The sequence below is a fragment of the Phyllobates terribilis genome, unplaced genomic scaffold, assembly GCF_046119375.1.
Source record: "Phyllobates terribilis strain yellow unplaced genomic scaffold, ASM4611937v1 Scaffold_12__6_contigs__length_324123572, whole genome shotgun sequence".
NCBI lineage: Eukaryota > Metazoa > Chordata > Amphibia > Anura > Dendrobatidae > Phyllobates > Phyllobates terribilis.
The window spans coordinates 66,496,629-66,509,499 of record NW_027362772.1 but is presented as its reverse complement, the minus strand read 5'-3'; positions in this window follow the sequence as shown (position 1 = coordinate 66,509,499).

Here is a 12,871-nt window from a genome sequence, read left to right as displayed (position 1 = left end):
TGAAGCTCTCCTCCGTATCCGACATCCTCCTCCCCCCTAGTGGACCGTGGCCTACCTTGCGATGATCCTCTTCCGTAGGCCGCGGCTCCGCAGTAGATCGTCAGGGTTGAGGACCTTCCGTCGCGCTCCTGTGACGTCGGCGTCTGCTGGGCTCCTTCCAGGACCTTACGCGACGTCCGGACGTGAGGCGGGGCTTCAGTTCTCGCGCGCTTTCGGAGTCCACGCCCCTCTTCTTCCCGCGCAACGTCTTCAAGATGGCGTCCAACGGCGGGAAAACTCCACGGAAGGCGGGAAGAAGGCTGAAAATGGCGCCGGATGGCGGGAATCTTCACCGATGGCGGGAAGAAGGCTGAAGATGGCGCCGGATGGCGGGAATCTTCACCACAGGTAAGTTTGAACAGTCTTTTTCAGGCACGCAGTACCCGGTGGTTGCGGGCACGAAATCCTGCCGACTACGCCAAAAGTTGACGCGCCCCTGGGCCTGTGTCGCGCTGCGTTGCGCACGCGGGAGCTTACCCGGAGCCGGATCTGTTGAGGGTTGTAGTCTCGTGGCGGTGACCCGGTCCGTGCCCAGGGAGTCAAACTGAGCGGCGATGTATCAGCGGTAGATGTTGGACGACTACGCCACCCGTTGAGTACAGCTAAGGAGCTGCTGCTGCAGGGCAGACCGCTGAGGCCGGTGGTAGGATTGTGCAGCGTGATAGTATAACCCCCAACGGGAGGGGTATGGCCTCAGGGCAGCCGACGTGGATGATGGGGGTAGCAGGAACCACTCGGAGACGGTACGGTGTAGTTCAGGGTCTTTACTGGTGACAAAGATAGACCCTCCCGGAGTACTGGCTAGCGATTGGGGCCTGGTCAGTCCTTGAGCAGATGGGATCTCCCCTGGCCAGGCGGAGTTGTAGGCCTCCCAAACTAACTGTACTCTTCTGGCTACCTTGCTAGAGGCGGGTATAAGTAGCCCACGTCCCTCAGTGTACCGTGTGGTGCTCACCCGTATGGCCGGTGACTCGGGGCCTTCTAGTAGCTTCCGCTCCACGACGGCGGTGCTGGTCCCATGCGTGTGACCGTGCCTTCGGGTTTCTTGGCCAGAGGACCTGGAATCCCCTGCCTGACGGATTCTGCTGCTGGGTAGGGGTTAGTCCCCACAGCCTCGGACTCCGGGTCCGGTAAGAAATCTTCTCAGTCAGGGCGAGCTCTGCAGCTGCCAGCCCCTGACTCCTTGTAACACTGCTCCCACAGAGCTCCTGATGTTCTGTTCCTATATTTGCTTCTTTTCTCTGTCTCTACTTCTTCTCTACTCACTAACCCTGCCTCAGCCCTAGGTTTATATAGGGGAAGTTCTTCCCCTCCCAGGACTGGGCAGGAGGTGTGGCATGCATAGGATCCCTGACCAAGAGACCTCCCACCTGCTCTCAGACGTAATATCTCTATCACTGTGGCAACCAGACCCCTATGGTGTCACACATGTAAATAAAATGAACTCCAAAACGCAACCTAATTTAGATAATTAATGAAGAAATGCTGCAGAAAATTTGCAACATCAAAGAGTTCCCAAGTACTCATCATGGCATTCTAACCTTAGGGCTCGTCAGTGTGTCCGGTACAGGTGGTGACAGTTTCCACACGTACCGCAGACACATACACACGTAGACTCATTCAAATCTATGGGTCTGTGCACATGTCAGTGTGTTTCCACAGACCGTGTCAGTGGGCAAAACACAATGACATGTCCATTTTTTACCGACAGCACGGAACAAAAAATGTCCCACTCTGATGACAAACGGATGGCATCCGTGTGTCATCAGTGTGACACGTACCGATGCCTGGGAATCAGTGGTACAGTTAGCGCTGTTCCCAAGTGCCGGCTGATGGAGACATCTGTCAGCATTGTCCCCTGCTTGCGTTGCATTCAGCACCAGCAGGGGACAATGTTAACAGTTGTATTCACCCTGTCCTATAAAGTGTAAAAATAAGAATAAAATAAAAATCCCTTATACTCACCTTCACACCTAATTCCCTGAAGCCATTGTCCCCTATAATAAAAAAATAAAATAAAAAACAACCATAATACTCACCTGTCTGATATGCCATCCCATGCTGTAATCCATCTGACCGACAATTCTTCATCAGCATCTGCGGTGGCTGGAAGCGTCCGCACATGCTGCGGAGCCGGGAAGAATGACTCGCTATAGCAAGTGGGCCACTGAACTTCGCGGAGCTCACTGAGTGACATGACACCGCTCAGTGAGCTCAGCACAAAGCAGAGGAAAGAATCTTTCTCCCCGGTTCCTCTGCATGGATTACAGCGGGGACATTTTCGGACAGGTGAGTATGAGGATTTTTTTATTTTATTCTTATTTTTACACCAGGACACACTGGGAACAGACTACTACTCTCAACATTGTCCCTTGCTTGCGATGATCGCAGCACAGGCAGGGGACGATAATAAGGGTAGCGTTCAGCACCCAGCTCTTGGGAACAGCGATAACTGTACCGCTTATTCCCAAGCAACGAGACATGTGATCCTGATGCGGTACACAGGCGGCACACAGTTGCCACATGTATGCCACACGCATCACACACACGGACATGGATATCTCCGGCACTGGTTTTTCCAGTACCGGAAATAACCGCCCTTAAGGTAATTTTTTTGTACAGTTTTTACAATATATCAAAGAGTCTGTTGAGAAAAAGACAATAAAAATGCACAAAAATTTTGCTAAAAAGAAAAATCATAGTGGAAAAAAATACTTAGCACATTTTTTCAGAGTTTTGGCTGCACTCGATTTTGGCTAAATATTGATGAAAAATACTTCCCATAATACAGCCATGTGAAAGTCGCAACATGCTATTTGCTTATACAGTTATACGAAAAAGTTTGGGCACCCCTATTAATCTTAAGCTTAATGTTTTATAAAAATTGGTGTTTTTGCAACAGCTATTTCAGTTTGATATATGTAATAACTGTTGGACACAGTAATGTTTCTGCCTTGAAATGAGGTTTATTGTACTAACAGAAAATGTGCAATCTGCATTCAAACAAAATTTGACAGGTGCATAAGTATGGGCACCTCACCAGAAAAGTGACATTAATATTTAGTAGATCCTCCTTTTGCAAAAATAGCAGCCTCTAGTCGCTTCCTGTAGCTTTTAATGATTTCCTGGATCCTGGATGAAGGTATTTTTGACCATTCCTCTTTACAAAAATATTCCAGTTCAGTTAAATTTGATGGTCGCCGAGCATGGACATCCCTCTTCAAATGATCCCACAGATGTTGAATGATATTCAGGTCTGGGGACTGGGATGGCCATTGCAGAACATTGTAATTGTTCCTCTGCATGAATGCCTGAGTAGATTTGGAGCGGTGTTTTGGATCATTGTCTTGCGGAAAGATCCATCCCCTGCGTAATTTCAACTGTGTCACTGATTCTTGAACATTATTGTCAAGAATCTGCTGATACTGAGTGGAATCCATGCGTCCCTCAACTTTAACAAGATTTCCGGTGCCGGCATTGGCCACACAGCCCCAAAGCATGATGGAACCTCCACCAAATTTTACTGTGGGTAGCAAGTGTTTTTCTTGGAATGCTGTGTTTTTTTGCCGCCATGCATAATGCCTTTTTGTATGACCAAACAACTCAATCTTGGTTTCATCAGTCCACAGGACCTTCTTCCAAAAAGAAATTGGCTTCTCCAAATGTGCTTTTGCGTACCTCAGCCGACTCTGTTTGTGGCGTGCTTACAGAAACGGCTTCTTTCGCATCACTCTCCCATACAGCTTCTCCTTGTGCAAAGTGCGTTGTATAGTTGACCGATGCACAGTGACACCATCTGCAGCAAGTTGATGCTGCAGCTCTCTGGAGGTAGTCTGAGGATTGTCCTTGACTGATCTCACCATTCTTCTTCTCTGCCTTTCTGATGTTTTTCTTGGCCTGACACTTCTGACCTTAACAAAAACTGTCCCTGTGTTCTTCCATTTCCTTACTATGTTCCTCACAGTGGAAACTGACAGGTAAAATCTCTGAGACAGCTTTTTGTATCCTTCCCCTGAACAACTATGTTGAATAATCTTTGTTTTCAGATCATTTGACAGTTGTTTTGAGGAGCCCATGATGCCACTCTTCAGAGGAGATTCAAACAGGAGAACAACTTGCAAGTGGCCACTTTAAGTAGTTTTTCTCATGATTGCATACACCTGGCTATGAAGTTCAAAGCTCAATGAGGTTACAAAACCAAAAAAAGTGCTTTAGTAAGTCAGTAAAAAGTAGGTAGGAGTATTTAAAACAAGAAAATGATAAGGGTGCCCATACTTATGCACCTGTCAAATTTTCTTTGAATGCAGATTGCACATTTTCTGTTAGTACAATAAACCTCATTTCAAGGCAGAAACATTACTGTGTCCAACAGTTATTACATATATCAAACAGAAATAGCTGTTGCAAAAACACCAATTTTTATAAAACATTAAGCTTAAGATTAATAGGGGTGCCCAAACTTTTTCATATGACTGTATGTGTATATACAGTATGTGTGCATGTCTGTCAAACTGCTCTTACAGATATATGATGTTGTTCTCTATATAGTATCTGCTTCCTCACTACATTATTACATACAAATTGGCCTCAATTCATTAAGAATGTCATTTTGTATAGCAGTCTTGACGAATTTGGTGCATCAAAGAGGAAGAAGACTGAAGTACATTTCTGTCATAATTTTCTCCACTCTTGTCTGAATTTGGTGCCGGGGTCAGGTATGACCCCACCTGGGTAAGCTCTGCTCACTTTTCTAAAGGGTGGCTGAGCTGGGCAAGACTAGGATATAAATGCGAAAATGTTGAAAAAATTTTTCGCAACATTTTAATCAGTTTTACACGATAATTCTGCCCAAAACTGTTTGACGAATGGGCCTCTTTTCATTTTATTGTATGAACCTCCACTGCACAGTACCTCCATGTGATGTCAAATTTGAATAGCGGCACCATGAGCTGTGATTTTACAGTATCCATGAGAATGAATAAGAATTGTATGGTGCATACTAGAGATGAGCGGATCTGGCAAAATTCGAAGTAGTGAAATCACGCGTATTTTGCCATGAATTGTATATTCCTTATCATGCTCTGAAGTCTGTCCAAATCCTGGAGCATAATAAATGTTATATGTAAAAAATTATAAAAATACGTATACTCACTGCACCATATGTAATAGTGAGGAAGGATGTAACCTTCCTTTGTCACTGAAGTAGTTAAAAAAATGTTCCCGTAGTTAGAACTGTTGTTAGGTCAAGCTAAGGGGTTAGCTGCCGTGATCCAGTCCATAGAGTAGAGGGGGAACTTGGTGCCATGGTCAGACATTGAGTATGTCTAGAACGTAGTTTAACATAATTCCTTGTGGGCTGCAGTACTTGTAACCAGCCACAAGATGCCACTGTCGGGTACAGCTGTTAGTAAGAGTCTGCTAGCAGGGTGATAGTGAGGAGTTAATTGAGTAAATGGACTGCCCATAGAGGGTGGGCACTCTAGGAAACCTGTGGTGAGTTTCCAGAACGAGTCAGTGAGAGTTTGGACAGAGAACTGTACGGGCAACCTAATTATATGGTGGCTGTTAGGGTAGACGGGAGCTCCGTACCCTCAGACAGTAGGATCACCAGTGTGAAGATCTCCCTATGCAAGAGTCCTGTTAGCTGGCCGAAGAAACTCAACGGAGGTATTGAGGACCCGGGGCACTTTCAGTCTGCAGGCAGCAGAGGAAGATAGGACTCCAGGCTAAGACGTGGGGGAGATATAGGATCTGGATATACTGTCGCTGTTGAGGAAGATTCTCTTGGGCTAGAGAATAGAGTCATAGAGATGCTTCACTTAAAGAGGGAACCAGGGCTGAAGATGTTTCCAGCGCCTTCGAGGGGGTTGACAACCTGTCGGGCCTTATCCATTATATCTGCCTGTAAATACTGTATATATTCCTCTTCCCCAAGTAAAGTCCCAGCTATGGTTAAGAACCTCGTGTCCTCTGAATTTATTGCTACCCTGGTCCCAGAAGAGAAATGTGTAACGGGTCTGGGAGGCGGAACCTCTGGGCTACAATACAAGGGGGCGGTCCTTGTAAGGGAGCGGGTGGCGACCAGGCAGGTAGTCACAGGAGGTGACCAGGACAGTCTCTGGGTGTACAGGCAGGAGGACACGGCAAGTGATCGGGGCAGTCTCTGGGTAAAGGGTAGGTACGACCTGTGATGGCTGAACCTCCAGGTAGGCTAGCAAGGCAGATGGAGAATGTGTGCTCCCAGGTGAGCAAGCGAGAGTCTCTGGAATAGCAGGTGGTCACAGCACGTGACGGCGGAGCCTCCAGGTAGGCAAGCAGGCAGGTAACGGAGAAGCGCTCCCAGGTGAGCGGGCAAGAGTCTCAGGAATAGCTGGTGGTCACAGCACGTGACAGCGGAGCCTCCGGGCAGGCAAGCAGGCAGGTAGCGGAGAAGCGCTCCCAGGTGAGCGGGCAAGAGTCTGGAGTAGCTGGTGGTCACAGCACGTGACAGCGGAGCCTCCGGGCAGGCAAGCAGGCAGGTAGCGGAGAAGCACTCCCAGATGAGCGGGCAAGAGTCTGGAGTAGCTGGTGGTCACAGCACGTGACAGCGGAGCCTCCGGGCTGGCAAGCAGGCAGGTAACGGAGAAGCGCTCCCAGGTGAGCGGGCAAGCTGGTCCATAGACAGACTGACCGGAGTTGTAAGGCAGACCGTCGGACCTCTGGCAAGCAGGCAGGTAGCTGAGGTGCGCTCCCAGGTGAGCGGGCAGGCTGGTCCTTAGACAGACTGACAGGAGTAGTAAGGCAGACCGTCGGACCTCAGACTAGCAGACAGGTAGCAAGTAATCAGGCAGGAATCTGACAGGTAACTGGCAGGTAACTGGCAACGGGACCTGAGGGCTGAAGCACAGGTGAGACACAGGTGCAAACAACATTGCTCGGGCACCTCCATTTTGGAGGAGGTGCCTTATATATGATGAAGTCCTCCGGCCATTGGCCGGGGACTCCTTAGGACGGCGCGCGCGGCCCCTTTAAGAGGAGGGGAGCGCGCGCGCGCGCGCCCTAAGCACAGGGGCCGGGAAGGAGCGCGCGCTGAGAGCAGAGCGGGAGGAGGACGCCGGGAAGGAGCGCGCGCTGACAGCAGAGCGGGAGAGGGACGCCGGGCACGGGGCAGAGCGGTGAGGGGAGCAGCGTCCCTGCCTAGCAGAGGGCAGGGACGCCGGCACTACAAAATGCCTGGAGACAGCCGTGATCGGATGGTCTGAAGTAAGTGGAGAACACCACATACACAGCCACACATCAGAGGGAGGACACGTATTGTCTGTAGGGTGCCAGAGCGAGCAGGGGCTACAGCTCGCCCACGACTACCTCGCTGAGGCACCTTACACATACACCTATCCGGCTGCCCTCACTGCTCTTGGCCCACTGTCTGGTCATCTGTCACACTGCATCTCTGGGGCTTCTGGCCAGAAGCAGGCCGGGGAGTTAATTAAACATGTGCAGAGAACTAGGGGGCCTAAAGAGAAAACCAGGCCAGAGATGTGGTGCGATGGCGGTGTGGAGGACCGGACAGCTGGCAGGGAACTGTGGGAAAAGCTGTAGCGGTAAGCAATTGGCAACAGCTTTAGAAAAAAAAAAAAACATACCTCACCTCTCCCTGCCCATTGTCTAGTCTTCTGTTCACTCTAGACTGGGACTTTTTTGGCTGTAAATAGGCCCCAGAGTATGGACAGTGAACCCCAGAACTGCTCGCAGCTGGAAGCCCCGGCCTAGACAAAACACCAGGCCAGAAATGTGGTGCAACAGACGACTGGACGGCGGGCAGGAAACAGCGGGGATGATCGGAGATTTGAGCAGTGAGGTGAGTATGTTTTATTTTCCTTTATATACATTTGCCAGCTCTGTACTGTTCAGCAAGATGGATTTTAAGTAGAATTAAATTCCATTTGAATAAATTCTCCCATCTCTAGAGCATGCAATAACATATGTACTGTAGCATTTTGTGGATGCGTTCTTCCTTGGAAGAAGCAGGATTAAAAGGTTTTTACAAGATTAAAGGCAAACAGTTTTTGCTCTCATTTTATTCCTGGTGCTCACTTGAGTATTCTTCTTTCTATTTTTTTTTTTAAAATCTGCCATACAGTTCCAGTGATATGAACATAATATACAAATTTTTGTGTTCTTTACCAAGTAGGTATTGCTTACTAGATTCTTTGGGGTTGTCTTTAGGCTGTGACCAACAACCCTTTGGTAAAGATTAATGATGAGCGAGCACTAATGTAGCGCCGGCGTCCCTGCCCTCTGCTAGGCAGGGACGCTGTTCCCCTCACCTCTCTGCTCCTAGCCCGGCGTAGTCCTCTCGCTCTGCTGGCAGCGCGCGCTCCTTCCCGGCCACTGTGCTTAGGGCGCGCAGGCGCTCCCTCCCTCTTAAAGGGGCCGCGCACGCCGTCCTAAGGAGTCCCCGGCCAATGGCCGGAGAACTTCACCATATATAAGGCACCTCCTTCAAAATGGAGGTGCCCGAGCAATGTTGTTGCACTGTTCACTACTCTGCTGCAGCCCTCAGGTCCCGTTGCCAGTTACCTGCCAGATTCCTGCCAGTTTGCTGTCTGATTCCTGCCTGATATTCTACTTACCTGCCTGCTAGCCTGAGGTCCGACGGTCTGCCTACCGACTCCTGTCAGTCTGTCTAAGGACCAGCTTGCCCGCTCACCTGGGAGCGCTCCTCTGCTACCTGCCTGCTAGCCTGAGGTCCGACGGTCTGCCCTCCAACTCCTGTCAGTCTGTCTATGGACCAGCTTGCCCGCTCACCTGGGAGCGCACATCAGCTACCTGCCTGCTAGCCTACCTGGAGGCTCCGCCGTCACGTGCTGTGACCACCTGCCATTCCAGAGACTCCTGCCCGCTCACCTGGGAGCGCACACCTGTTACCTGCCTGCTAGCCTACCTGGAGGCTCCGCCGTCACGTGCTGTGACCACCTGCCATTCCAGAGACTTCTGCCCGCTCACCTGGGAGCACACACCTGTTACCTGCCTGCTAGCCTACCTGGAGGCTCCCCCGTCACGTGCTGTGACCACCTACCATTCCAGAGACTCTCGCTTGCTCACCTGGGAGCACACATCAACCATCTGCCTGCTAGCCTACCTGGAGGCTCTGCCATCACAGGTCGTACCTACCCTTTACCCAGAGACTGCCCCGGTCACTTGCCGTGACCTCCTGCCCGTTCATCCAGAGACTGCCCCGGTCACTTGCCGTGACCTCCTGCCCGTTCATCCAGAGACTGCCCCGATCACTTGCCGTGACCTCCAGCGCATTCACTCAGAGACTGTCCCGGTCACCTGCTGTGACTGCCTGCCCGTCTTCCCTGGTCGCCACCCGCTCCCTTACAAGGACCGCCCCCTTGTATAGTAGCTCAGAGGTTCCGCCTCCCAGACCCGTTACAGTTTGCTCGGGCCATGGAACCCGGTGGCACCCAAGCTCCCTCGCTCTCGCACCTGTGTCATGAACTGTCCCGTCAGAGGTCCCAACAGGAGTCCATCCTGGGTCACCTGCGGAATGTCAATTCTCGCCTGGACACTCTGACTGCTCCGCCAGCAACCTCCGCCAGTGCCATGACTCGCAATCCGGCAGCTCCGCTGCCCACCAATACTATGGTATCCTACCCCAGACCCCGGCTTTCTGCACCTCCTCGCTTCGGAGGCGACTCCGCCCAGGCTCGGGGCTTCATAAATCAGTGCACCCTGCACTTTGAACTCCTGTCCCACCAGTTTAACTCCGACCGGGCCAAAATTGCCTTCATCATGTCCCATCTCACCGGGGAGGCCCTGGCCTGGCTAAATCCTCTATGGGAGAGAGGAGACCCCCTGGTGTCCGACTTGCCTGCCTTTCTCACGGCCTTCCGGAAAGTCTTCGACGAACCCGGACGGAAGATCTCATCCGCATCATCACTGCTACGCCTCCGTCAGGGAAGTCTCACCGTGGGCCAATATGCCATACGGTTCCGTACCCTTGCCTCGGAGCTGGCCTGGGATAACGACGCTCTGGTATCCGTCTTCTGGGAGGGTCTGTCCGGCCGTATTAAAGATGAACTTGCCGGTCGGGACATTCCTACCACCCTCGATGACCTAATAACTCTTGCCACCCGGATTGACCTACGGTTCCAGGAGCGTGCCAAAGAGGTCACCCGTGAGAGGAGGTTTCCACGTCTAGCTCCTACTTTTCAGAGACCCGTCACTCCCTCCGTCTCTTCCCAGGTACACTCTCCTGAGCCTATGCAGGTCAACCAGACCAAGATGGTCAAAACCCGTCAGGACTTACGCCGTGCCGAGGGGAGCTGCTTCTACTGTGGCAGTAAGGAGCACCGGATCCGTGCCTGCCCGGAGAGGTCGGGAAACGCCTGTGTCTAGGTTCGCTCAGAGAGGTCGACCTAGACAAGAATAAATCCTCTCCATCTCTGCTGTTGTCAGTCTCAATCGTCTGCGGGGAGAACCGTTATTTCGAACTAGCCCAACTTGACTCTGGAGCAGCTGGGAATCTTATTTCACAGTCCCTGGTAGAGAAATACCGCATCCCCACCAAACCTCTGGCTGTACCCTTGTCTGTTGCTTCCGTGGATGGGGGTCTCTTACCACGCCCCATCCAACTCATCACCGAATCCATTACTCTGCAGGTGGGAATGCTGCATTCTGAGAGTATCTCCTTTCATGTTCTGCCTGGACTCTCTCATGCCCTCTTGATAGGCCTACCTTGGCTCCAGAGACATGCACCCGTGCTTGACTGGCAGACCGGAGAAGTCCTTCGCTGGGGACAGGACTGCCATAAGACCTGTCTGGTTCCCGTCCATCCCGTCCGTCCTTCTCCTACCCCAGCTAATCTACCTGGACTTCCGATTCCTTATTGGTCTTATGCTGATGTCTTTAATAAAAAGGAGGCAGAGACACTACCCCCTCATAGACCATACGACTGCCCTATCGACCTGTTACCCGGTACTACTCCTCCCCGTGGGCGTATTTATCCATTATCCGCTGCTGAGACCCGGTCGATGTCCGAATATATTGAGGAGAATCTGGCCAGGGGATTCATCCGGAAATCTACCTCCCCGGCGGGAGCAGGCTTCTTTTTCGTCAAAAAGAAGGACGGCTCTCTCCGTCCCTGTATAGACTATAGAGGCCTTAACCAGATCACGGTGAAGAATAAGTACCCCCTTCCGCTCATTCCGAAGTTATTTGATCGTCTGAGGGGGGCTAGAATCTTCACCAAACTGGACCTCCGTGGGGCGTACAACCTGGTTCGTATCCGTCAGGGGGATGAATGGAAGACGGCATTCAACACCCGGGACGGCCACTATGAATATCTGGTAATGCCCTTTGGTCTCTGTAACGCTCCTGCGGTCTTTCAAGAGTTGGTCAATGACATCTTCCGGGACCTTCTCTACTCCTGCGTAGTGGTGTACCTGGACGACATCTTGGTCTTCTCTCCGGATCTCCAGACTCACCGGAGGGACGTTCGTCAGGTCCTGCTCAGGCTCAGGCAGAATCACCTCTTCGCTAAATACGAGAAGTGCATCTTTGAGCAGACCTCGCTTCCTTTTTTGGGCTACATTATTTCTCAGACCGGCCTACGAATGGATCCAGAGAAACTGTCTGCCATCGAGAAATGGCCTCGACCGGAGGGGTTGAAGGCCATTCAGCGATTCCTGGGCTTCGCCAACTACTACCGCCTCTTCATACCACACTTCTCTTCCCGGACTGCCCCAATTTCCGCGCTCACCCGTAAGGGTACTAATCCCAAAGAGTGGCCGCCCGAAGCAGAGGAGGCCTTTCTTTCCTTAAAACAGGCCTTCTCTTCCGCCCCGGTGCTGCATCGCCCGGACGGCAACAAGCAGTTCTTCCTGGAAGTTGACGCCTCCTCCTCTGGAGCCGGAGCGGTACTTACTCAAAAATCATCTTCCGGGAGGATGGTAACTTGCGGCTTCTTCTCTAAACTCTTCTCCTCCTCAGAGCGCAATTATTCCATAGGAGACCGAGAGTTATTGGCCATCAAACTGGCATTGGAGGAGTGGCGTTACCTGCTTGAGGGGGCTCTTCGCCCGGTAATAATTTACACTGACCACAAGAACTTGGTTTACCTCCAGCATGCCCAGAGACTTAACCCGCGCCAAGCCCGGTGGTCCTTGTTTTTTGCTCGCTTTGATTTTGTTCTTCATTTTCGCCCGGCTGACAAAAACGTCAAGGCGGACGCCTTGTCTCGATCCTTTCTGGTGTCTGATCTCGAGGAAGATCCGAAACACATCATCGATCCCGCCAGAGTAATGCAGGTGGCTCCCGTGAGTCTAAATCGTCTCCCTCCCGGAAAGACGTTCGTATCTGTACCTGATCGGGAGAAGATCCTTCACTGGGGTCACTCGTCTAAACTGGCTGGCCACGCCGGTCAGAAAAAGACCCTCCAGCTTATTACCCGGCACTACTGGTGGCCTACCCTGCACAAGGACGTAATAGACTTTGTTTCTGCCTGTGTGTCCTGCGCCCGCAACAAGGTTCCGAGACATCTGCCAGCCGGTCGCCTCCTTCCGCTTTCTGTACCTGCTGCCCCCTGGCAGCATATAGCAATGGACTTTATAACTGACCTCCCAGTCTCTGCCGGTTGTACGGTCATTTGGGTGGTCGCTGACCGCTTCTCCAAGATGGCTCATTTCGTTCCCCTGCCAGGCCTCCCGTCTGCACCCGAGCTAGCTAAAGACTTTATTCGTCACATCTTTCATCTTCATGGCCTGCCCCTCCACATCGTGTCGGATCGTGGGGTACAGTTCACCTCACGCTTCTGGAGAGCCACTTGTAAACTGCTAGACGTCACCCT